Source organism: Nomascus leucogenys, chromosome 11 (genome assembly GCF_006542625.1).
Source record: "Nomascus leucogenys isolate Asia chromosome 11, Asia_NLE_v1, whole genome shotgun sequence".
In the NCBI taxonomy this organism is placed as follows: Eukaryota; Metazoa; Chordata; class Mammalia; order Primates; family Hylobatidae; genus Nomascus; species Nomascus leucogenys.
The window spans coordinates 31,897,432-31,905,876 of record NC_044391.1 but is presented as its reverse complement, the minus strand read 5'-3'; the positions used below and the strand labels follow the sequence as shown (position 1 = coordinate 31,905,876).

The 8,445-nt window shown below is 37.8% G+C and overlaps 1 pseudogene; it reads right to left on the bottom strand.

Annotated features, from left to right (window-relative positions):
- Positions 1-1,707: 1,707 nt before the first annotated feature.
- Positions 1,708-2,360, bottom strand: LOC101177378 (annotated as a pseudogene).
- Between the last annotated feature and the right edge of the window lie 6,085 nt (positions 2,361-8,445).

Genomic DNA, 8,445 nt, shown 5'->3' with positions numbered 1-8,445 from the left:
ACCCTGAGCACAGATTTTGAATAAAGATACTTTCAAAAATAAGTAACTCTTCATCACCACCATGACCAGTGTAATTATAATACATAAATATTTTAAAGTATAAGACTAACAATATTACATTTGAGTAAATGACTTATAAAAGACATTCAGCCAAATGAACAAAGTTTGTTGCAAGTTAAAGCTTTTGATTGATAGACTACTCTCTAGTCTCCTCATCTTGATTAGATGTCTTTTTCCCCACTATCTTAAGAACTTACATAGGTGCAGATCTAGTGAGCTGTTTCACTCTTATTCCTTAGATCTGTGCTCTGACTACTACCAGCCCACTCAAATGGATCTTATAAAGGTCAATAAGGACTACTATTAATATATTGATAAGTTATTGACCCATTCTTGACTTTTATGTTAACCTATCAGTAACACATGACACAGTGAAATTTTTACTTAAATGTCATCTCTTTGAGGCCTTTCTCAGCCACTTGATCTAGAATTCTAAGTCCCTGCCTTATTACTTCTCCTCCCACTTCTTTGCCTCTTCTTCTTAGCTGTTATGTGCATTTAATATGCTATAGGTTTTACATATCAGTCCTAGTTATTTTCTTTCTTCCCCCAACCAGAGCTCCACAAGGGCTGTAATTTCTGCCTGTTTTGTTCATTGTTTTATCCTTGGTGCCTAGAACAATGCACGACACAAAGGAAGTGATCATTATGCATTTGTTGATTGACTGGATGAATGAAAAATATCATTTGTGGAAACCTAAACCAACATGAGCTTGTGGAAAGCAATGTGAGAATGTTTATGTATGTATATAAAGAGGGTTTCAAAAAACTTGTTCATACATTTTTTATCCCAATGAATTTATATTTAGGAATCTATCATAAGTAAATAATCAGAGACAAGATGCAAATTCTCAGTCCCTTAAGTATTATCACTACAGCCTACTGGAACACATTTGATAGCCACATGAAAGTGTTTACTACTAACCTGAGATTTGACTACAAACCATTGTTGTATTCCCCATCTCTACAGATGCCACGTATTGTTTTGTATTATGCTGTGTGTGATAAGATGTTTCACTTCGGTGGGGTGACGTAAGATGGAGAGCTTCATTCACAGCCTTTGGGAGTTTATGTTTATACAATTTTATGAAAGCAATTTTTAAATCTGTAACAAAAGACTTACAAATACTAAAATTGTTAACACAGAGATCCCACTTAGAATTAATCATAAAGCAATACTCATACAGGCAACAATTTACATGCAAGGATAGTCATATAATTATTGATAATGATTAAAAGTTGAAAACCTCAATGTTCAGAAATTAAATATATTTATTCAATGGAATATTTGGTTTCACAGACTAATAATCTGCAAAATGTTCTTGATAAGTGAAAAATCACATTTTTTTTGAGAGCACAACTCCAAATCGTCTTTTATTAATATGAAAAGGGCATATTTAGCAAAAGACACACTGAGAAAAGAGTCACTATGGCTCAGGACATAGGGCAGAGAGGTGCCAGGCCTGAGCCCCTGCTGGGAGAGAAGGAGGCTCAGGACAAAGTGGGAGAAGTGCTGGGAAGAGCTGCATGGTGGGGCCACAGAAAGTTCCAGTGGGCAACACTGTTGGCAGGTCATGGGTGGAACTCACCGGGACCTACCTGCTAACTCTTGTTTTTGGGGTAGCAGGACCTACCTGCTACCTCCTACTACCTGGAGTGAGAGCCGCCCCTTGGTTCCTGGAGGGCACCCACCAAGGGACATAGGACCGGAAGCTCAAGATGGCTAGTGCAGCTCGGGATGAAGGCCAGGGAGAAGCGGGTGCTCTGCAGTGGCCAGGAAAGGTCTAGCCCCTGAGGCCGAGGGCCTTCCTTTTTCGTGCGGGCGTTCCACTCTGTCTCTGCCAGGCACTCTCTGACTAGGGCCTGGGCATGGATGATACCTCTCTTCAGGCGCTCCATGGTGCTCTTGCTGCCAGCATAGGCAGGCCGGATCTCTTTGCCCATCTCCTCTATGACCGACAGCAGGTCCTTGTAGGTGCTCTGGGAGCCCTGGGTGCCAGTGGCTTCATCGCCTGCACATAGCCCATGGAAGGCGGTCCAAAGTCGTTAAACAGCGGTCTGAAAGGGGCAGCGACTCCTGACACTGAGCCCTACGGTGATGAGAGGCTTCGTGACTACGCTCACTTCACGGGCCAGCAAACTGAGGCTCAGGGAGGGTAGGCGGCAGGCCCAGTATTGCAGAACTCACGCTGTCTTCATTTTGAAGTCTCCACCGCCTGGCAGGCAAGCAGGGGTGGAGCTGGATCCTCACCTGTAGGGACCGGGGTGCACGGCCCAGGGGTGCTGGAGCCGGTGGTGAAAAATCACATTTCTAAACAAGGAATCCAATTTTACATTAACAATATACATCTTTTTAAAAATATATGTATAGAGAAAGGGGATGATATCAATAAGTTACAATGTTATCTGTGAAATTTGACATGGGTGATTTTCCTCACTAGAATATTAAGGTAGAATAAAAAATAGAATGGGACAGTAAAAGTCAGGTTCTTGATTGAAAATCTCCAGGTTTCCTTGCCCGACCTTTTACATTTGCACAACACTTGCATGCCACCTTCTGTCAATCGATTCTCCTAACCGCCCTGTGAGGTTGGCAGGTCAAGAATCATTATCTCCAGTTCTTACATATGAGATAATATAGACCCAGAGAGGTTAAGTGACTTGCCCAAGGTAACCCAGTTAGAACATAATAGAGCTAAAATAAAAAAAACCCTCCATCTCTTCCAGTCATGTGCTTTCCCCTACATTGTTCTAAACTATTGTGCTAAAAAATTAGAAAAGAGAAAGACAGTGATTTTGTTCTCCTGAAAGCTGTTTGAGTGCGCTTCTATTAGTGCCAGACAGCTTTGAAGTCATTGATTGCCCCTGTGAGATGATGAGATTGTGCTATATGGAACTTGGCCATCCTTACCATGTGGTTTTCAATTAAGAAGCAAATCAAAAGTATCCCAGTGTCATGGTCATAACCTGAAGGGTTCAGACAAGCTACTAGCTGCATACAAATCAGGGAGGACAAATCATTTGTCTGTGTATGCTGACTGTCATTTTTCAGAAGAAATGGTCTTTCACACTTGTGGCCAGGCTATTTTATTTTTCATACTATGGATGTTGTCATTTGTGAATTAGGTCTTTAACTTATTTTTGACTCTTGGGAAAACTTATTCCAGAATGCTCATTGAACAATCATTACAATGATACAGAATGTGAAAGTGTATTGTTGAGAACAGAACAACTTTGAGAAGTTCAGTAAGAAGGCTGCTGGGGAAAGTATAAAAAACTGTGGGCTTAAAGATATGGGATCAATACAGCCAAGCTGCGGGTCCAACTGTCTAACTTTCAGCAAGTCACAACCACTAAACTTCATAATTCATAAATCAGTGCTATTAATCTCTATCTCATAAAGTAGTGAAGACTAAAATAAAATAACTTATGCCAAAGGATCTAGCCCTATAATAAAGTATAAATTTGCTGAATACATTTTTGTTTTGTTTTGTTTCAATGTAGTGATATAGAAACAGTATCCTTTAGGATGACATTAGCTGGAGACTTTAAGGGTCAGCACCTTACTGTGAGAAAGGGCAACTTCGTGAAGTAAATGTGATTGGTGCTACGTGATGTGCCCTTATGAATTGGCCACTAAGGAGGATGTGAAGGAGCCACTTTGACTTTTATTTTTGAGTGATGCACTTGACATAATTTAGTTTTAGGGTCTCCCCGGGTGTCATGAATGAAATAATTTGATGACCATGATGTCATGCTCAGTAATCATTCATGAATCCTCCTTTAGGACATCTAGAAACTCTTACCCAAAAATCAAAGAAGACAAGTGATTATCAGTTTCTCAGAATGAATTAACTTTTAATATTAATGCTAATGTCACAGCACATAAAGATGCTTCTTGTGGTTAAGTTTGAAGATGCAAAAATCCTTGTCAAGTTACTGAGCCAGAGATGTGCTGTGATCATTTGCTCTTTGTCTTTGTTCTCAGTGCTATGCCTACTGGCTACTTGGCAGGGTGTATCCTAGGTATTCCTTTGTAAAGCATATGTCCTAGCTCTGTGTTCTAGGTTCATTTGCTCACTCATTCATTTAACAAATAGCTCTTGGGTGCCTACTATATACTAGGAACAGTTTTCTGAACTGGGGATACATAAAAAAATAAAAAATCCATAGCTTTATGGAGCTTATATTCTAGTATGAGTGACTAAAGGTTAGCAAGTAAAATAACCAGGATGTTAGCAAAGGTGTCCAGGTTAGTGTTGCCAAACCAGTAAATATAGCCATATAAGAGACTTGCCTCAAAAAGTTATTTAATGATAAAATGTTTGAAAATCCTCACGTAAAACAAATATTTTCATGTCAAAATTCTACCACTGTCAACATGTTGAAACATGACGCGATTCTAGTTTGTACCCAGATGGCGTGGTTTAGGACTGGTCACAAGTGAAATATCTTAAGTATTTGTGTGGATAACCTTGGCTTTAGTCACTATCATTTTGTACATAGTGTATAATAAAGCAAGCTCTTTTTCTGCAGCTTCCAGTTGACCTTCTACAGAGTTGTTCCAAAAATATTTGAATAGTGGAAGTCTCATTAGAAGCAGCATGTGACATCATCTTAAAAGCTGACCACTTTTCAGGGTATTTGGACATTTGTTTAAAACAACAAAATTAATATCTATCTTATGGTGTTATCATCATCGAATGAATGTCATCAAATGTCAATCTCATGATAGCAGCCCTATCCAGTAGATGGTAATACTGGGGCAGTGTTGTTCCTAAGCTCATAGTCATCAATGTAAGCATTGCCAATATTCCAAGGGTTTGGGAAGATTAATATTAGATGAGGCTAAGAAGCGTGGGCTAAACTATAAAAATACCTTGTTTATAACAAGGTCCCATAACAGGACCTGGCCTTGACTCACTTGGAATGTATGGGTGGACATCAGAACAAATTGCACTATTAGAATTTGATAAAAAGGCTCATTTGCTGCTTAAATTTGAACATTACCCAGATGACTAGAAAATAATGTGGAAAAATATTCAACTCTCTACTTTTGCAATATCTCCCATTGAATGTCATAATAGATGGATGAGCATTTCAGGAACAAATATTGGTAGTTAGAAATACTGTGTCCTATAAGTCATTTGAGCTATTTGTAGGAGGTGTGAGTATCTAAAAAAATTCAGGTTTTGGTAAGAAGGAGGAAGGGTTAACAGATGGTAGGTAAACAACACACCCAGCTGCACACTCCAAATTAAAATTAAAGCCATCACACATTTTGTTTGCATATGCTACTAATAGTTGCTTTGAAATATAATAAATTGTCCTGCAGGGTCAGCATAACAATCTAGCTGGCACAATTTGGACTTAGTTATATTAATTATGTGTTTGTTGGTGTTGTGAATAGGGCTTTGCTATTACTGGGTAAACACTCGTACTTGAGTCTTTTCTTCAAAGCATATATATATATATATATATATATATATATATATATATATCTCCCAACAAAGGAGCTCATTCGAGAATGTGTGCAGCAAAATAACACTGCGGCTTCATTTAGGAAACATGACAGGAAAGGTAATCACCTAACTCCTCAGAACTTATAAAAAGCCTGATGTTTTCTCTTATTTGTCCTTTATCATATATATATATATATATATACACACATACACATGTATATATATGAGATACATGTATATATCATATATATATACATATATATGTATATATATATATATCTTGAACTTTGCATAGTCTGTGGAGAATACATGAAACCACATATTCTGATGCTGAGGAATTAAAGACATTTTGTGTTCCCTTGACTATATTTACTAATACCATTCTTGTTCTGTTGCTATTTGTTATGTAACAGATCAAATATATGATTTAACCCCCGTATATGTTTCTAACTTAAAAAAGAGTGTGAACAAAGTCAAGTGATGGTGATTTGCTGCTTTAAGTGTTGAGCATTTTCTGCTGGTTCTTCTTCTCTTTCACAGTGTTTCTGGGCACTAAAGTAAAATTCTGACTGAGTTCATGTTGCTGAGAATAGCCTCTAATTATTTGTTTTTATTATGTCTCTCACACCTGACATTGTAACAAGTATTTTGAGGTTATAATGATGCCACTATTGAAAATTATAGTTTCAGGGCCAAGACAAAGGGTTGAGAGCTGTTAAATCCCTGAGCCACAAAGAACCAGTATTAATGAAGATATTCCCACTTGCAATATTACTAAATTTTATCTAATAGACTGTGTTTTTCCGGTGTTTCCTAATGATGGTCCTTGCACACTTTTGTAACACTTGGAATGAACCTTATACTCACTGCCAGGAAAAGCCAGGTGAGCCACTGTGTGCAGAGCAGAACGAGGTACTACAGTTGACTGTCACACCTGCTGTGATTTCCTCTGGAAATGATGGCTTCCTAGTTGCACAAACTGACATACTGTGTCGCACAAAATTATAATGTCTTCCCTCTCTAGCCAACTACATATTTGTCACCTCTAAAACCGTTAAAATCTGTATTTATGTAGGGTATTCAGTTTTACTTTTTGCTTTGTAATGTGTCTCGACTGTATAGAGCTGTAAAACAAGGTTCCAGTGTATCCATTGGTAATTTTTATTTTCCATCTGTTGAAGCCATTTGAAAAAGCCGATAGTCTCTTACTAGCTCAAACTCAGAGCTCAGAAAATAATAGTTTATAACATTCCCATGGTGCTTTTTAGAGTCTTTTTTTCCTTGGTACTTAATTTTCTTCCTTCTCTGGGTGACAGTTTTTTACTTCCAGTGTAGAACTGTAGGTGTTTGGCCGTCTCTTTTTTAGATTTAATGCCACACACTGCGTTCCACTGCTACAACATGTGTGTACAATAAATTTTCTTGTAAACTGAGGATTTCAAGGCTAGAATTCTGTCAAGCTTATATTTTCAGAGCTCTTGAAATATTTTCCACTTAGCAACCTCTTTGCATTACTTGGAAAGCTTTTATAGGGCTTGTCAGTCAAAAGGATGACTCTAACCAAAGAAAGAACAATTCAGAGAATGATTTTTAGAATTAGTATTAGCTTCATAGGTGATTCAATGGCTGTAACAATATGCACTGGAAGTGTTCAAAAGGCAAATATTTTGCCTCCATTTATATCATGTATACTAAGGGAGATAATTGCTTATTACATATCCAGATTTTGTCTATTTTCTAAAACTCAATGTTACAGTTACTATTTATCCCATTTTGAGCTGATGTTTACAGGAACAGAATATAAAACATGGATTAGTGATGACAAGATGATATAAAGGTAGATGAGTGCAGATATATGTGTATATACCCAAATCCTGCTCTTAGTCATTGTGTTCTTGTTTTTTTTTTTTTTAATCTAACTAAAAGACTGAAGTGAGAACAATGTTTTCAAAGATAACTGTATCTCGTCTGTGTTTAAGAATTACTTGGGTCACTTTCTACACTGGCTTGTTTCTACACTGGCTACACTTGGTCACTGACACTGGCTTGTTTCTACACTGGCTTGTTTCTACACTGGCTACACTTGGTCACTGATACTGGCTTGCCCAGAATCCAGGAGCACATACTGCTGATCCTATCAGTAGTTATGGGAACAATATTAATGGGAACATTATTAATTTATGAAGATTTGCAGTGACCCATATGCACTCTTTGGCCAACAAAGAGTGTGTGTAAAGAGTGTGTGTGTGTGTGTGTGTGTGTGTAAGAAAGAGAAAAAGAGAAAGAGGCAGAGAGATGGAGAGGCAGAGAATACAGCATTGCTGGCTGCATTCAGCCAGTTGACCAGGGTAATGGTGGCTCTGCAAGGGGCATTAAGACCTGGCCTTATACCTGAAATGATGCCTGACTATGAATAAGGTATAGGACAAGATTCGGTGTTTTCCCCTGGATGTTTGAACTGCATCTTAGTTTTTTTCTTGGTCCGCATTCTGATATAAAGATTCCTATATTGCAAGCTCCCCATTCATATCCACCTTGGGTATTTTATTTAAGTAGCTCTCCACCTTCATCTCAATCCTGAATTGCCATTTGGAAACTTGTCAATGATAATGGCTAATATTTACAAAACATGTTTTGAATGACAGGGATGGCTCTAGAACATTTATATGCATTGTTTTATTTAATTGTCTCAATTATCTTGTGAGTTTCCTACAAGGAACTTTTCTAAAGGTCTCAAGAGACAGTAATTGGCAGAATATGGAATTAATGTCACGAATGTCTTCATGAACTTTTTATTTAGACCACGAGCCCTAGTGTTCCTAAGATGTGAAGTGTGTTTTAATTTTAATCAGTTTCTTTTATGTCAGACTGAAGTCTTGCTGCTGAGCCTATGTTGATTAGATAAATATTTTCTAGCCATGAA